The sequence below is a fragment of the Olea europaea genome, chromosome 5 (genome assembly GCF_002742605.1).
Source record: "Olea europaea var. sylvestris chromosome 5, O_europaea_v1, whole genome shotgun sequence".
NCBI classification, from domain to species: domain Eukaryota; kingdom Viridiplantae; phylum Streptophyta; class Magnoliopsida; order Lamiales; family Oleaceae; genus Olea; species Olea europaea.
In genome coordinates this window covers 9,249,488-9,252,582 of record NC_036241.1, presented here as the reverse complement: position 1 = coordinate 9,252,582, position 3,095 = coordinate 9,249,488, and positions in this window count along the sequence as shown.

The following is a 3,095-nucleotide window of genomic DNA, read 5'->3' as shown; positions in this document are numbered from 1 at the left end:
TTTAAAAAGTTTGCGATCACGATTGTAACTATTTATTTATTATCTTTTCTTTCTTATTTTTATTTTTATTTTTATTTTATGTAAAGAGGAAGGTAAATTCGTCATCCTTTCAAGATTTAAATGGAGGAAATGGATAACATAGGCGATTCGCACAATATTTGTTTGATCTGATAATGAAAATTCGCTTAATTGGACGGATATAATGATGGACAATGCCACATGTGCCGATTTTTTTTATCTAATCCCTTATCAACTATTCACAATAGGGAGGTGGGGACCACATTTTGATATTTTTTTATTCATGCGGGTCCCACGTGCATGTGAGAGGGGGTAAACAATTCTATACACCTTCGGGTTTACAAATAGGATTATTCATAAATGATTTGCTTAAAAACTTGCAAAGAATGATAAACACATTTTATGTCAAATTACTCTACATAAGCCATTTGCCTTTCAAATTAATATTTATTGCACTCCCCCACCAATCCCACCGCAGTAATTGACATCTTCAACTATAAATCTTGGCGTTGACTTTTGCATAAATTAATGGACACAGTTCTTTGATTGTACATAGATATCTACGTTGCATTTATGGATTATTTGTCTTTCTAATTGAAGGTGGAACTAGTCTAGACTTCAATTATTTGATTTGAAATTTCTCACCGTTATATTAATGTTTCTTGATCATGATGGGTGTACCATTTACCTCATCCAAGGAATATGGACTGATTTCACGACTCTTGAATAAAATATTATGATATACAGGCCTTCGGACTAAAGCGTGACCACGGGATCTCGGAGTCTTGGAATTATTTGAACACCAAATGAAGGGTTCAGTTTGATAGGGATCTCTATGCCATCTCTAATTTGTTTATCCTAGGCGTACTAAGCAAAGCAAACGCTTTGTCATAAAATTGGAACCGACATATATATAAAGATTGATTTATTTGATGTGAAATAATGACATATCACATTTGGAGGACCATACATGTAAATTTTCTATGCTAAACCTCTTATTCATAAGTATATGATTCGCAAAAGAATAAAGCTCCTTGTACATTTCATGGATGACAACTTAGATCACATTGTGTACACATTCAAAAATACTTGGGTAGGAAAGTGTGTTGAATTCAAAAACTACCCAATCATGTGTCGACTCGTGGCACAATGTCAACAATGATGTCAAACAAAATGTACAAGTAGCATGATTGTTCACAAAAGCACCATGGTTAGATTATAATCATTTTCTATCATTCTTGAGTTTAGCACGGAAGAACTTTCACCATGACTTCTTGTTCGTGCCTTTGATGCTTGCACATGTTGTCGGAGGAAGGACACTTCAACGAAGAAAAATAGTAGAGGGTTTCCCTCAATCTTGAAAAATGAGCATTTTAAGTTCTTAACCCTCCAAATATGTTGCACAAACATGGTTCGGAAGGATAGATTCCAAGCTTTTGAAACTTTGCTACTATTTTCCCTAGTCGACATGGTAATGCTGCTACTATTTTTTCTAATTGACATGGTAAAGAACAAGAGAATGAAATTTGTACAACCTATTTATTAGTTCCCAACTGATTTCTTAATGGTGAAAGTAGCTCGTAACTTAAAATTACCACACCTAGGATACTTACATTTCAATCTTGAGAGATTGTTGGTTATACTTAACGCTGCTTATTATGACAAACATGATAACGGTACCTTTTTTCCACTTATAAAAGCTTACTTTTCTAAAATGCATTTGGCAGAGCTATAGAAAAAAGTGAAACCTTTTATCTTCAAATCATCTTTAAGTTACTTACTTTGGAAGTAACTATCAAAATAAATAATGTAATTATTTTCAGGTTTTCATTAATATAAAAAGTATTTATTTCAAAATTTATTTACTTTTAAGTAAATTTAGTTATAATGAAACTTTTTAACTTCTGCTAAATATACTCTTAACAACCACTCCATCCCCACTCACACCCCCACAAAACAAACCAGGGAGATAACATAAAATCAATTGGCTAAGGCCATGTTCTCCCAACATATTGGGATTCGGTATCCCCTATCTGAAGCTGACATATCTCCTATTCTAGTTGTCTTAGTTGAATTTCAATCAAACATTAATTATTGCATATTTTTATGCAAAATAATAGTTGATATGATCTTTATCTTGAACTCCATTTCATACCATAATCAAGTTTACAGTTATTAAAATTTTTAGAATGGACTGAATGTATATAAATCATTAAATGCCTCTCACATGGAATATGAAATGAAATATTTCAATTATTTGATTTGAAAAATTTGAAGAAAAATTATTGAGTGTATAACTTAATTGTTTATTTGCTTAAGCGTGCTATCAAGTGTTGTCGTTCAACGTATGCAACAAAAACAATTTGGTGAAGTAGAGCTTAAAGCTATCACAAGAGCCGGTCGATTTCACTTCGCTAAAAAATGAAAACAATTAGGCTTTTTTTTGTCTACCATTTACCACATTATTTTTTCTACAGTGCTCATTTTTAACCACACATTCTTCATTAAAATATATTACATATAAATCAAAAAATTTTCTTTTTTTAACCATACATTTCAATATCAATCACTATTCCGTAATAAATTATTTACAAATAATGGGGGCACAAACAAGCACTTACTGAACTTTATGGACTATCTTTTTTCATTTTTTTTTTTTAAATTTGATATATCAAACTTAATACTTTCTAGTGAACCTTGAACTAAATAAATGGGATGTTCGAAAGAAAACACCAAACATATGACAGACATCAGTTTAATTTTGAACTTTGAACTAAATAAATGCGATGCTCTAAAGAAAACACCAAATATATGGTAGACATGAGTTTAACTTTGATTATAAGCCTATGTTTGGTGTAGACTAAAATTGAATTTTAATAAAAATAGATGAAATATGTGGTTAAAAAGTTGTGGGTTTCATGAAATATATGGTTAAAAGTTTTACTTAAAATTTCATTAACTTTTAATCTACACCAAACATTTGCTAAATATGAAATGATAATTGTCCAAACTTAAAATGTGCGAAATAAACAAGCAAAATGGAGCTAACTAGCACACTTTATATAAATATATATATA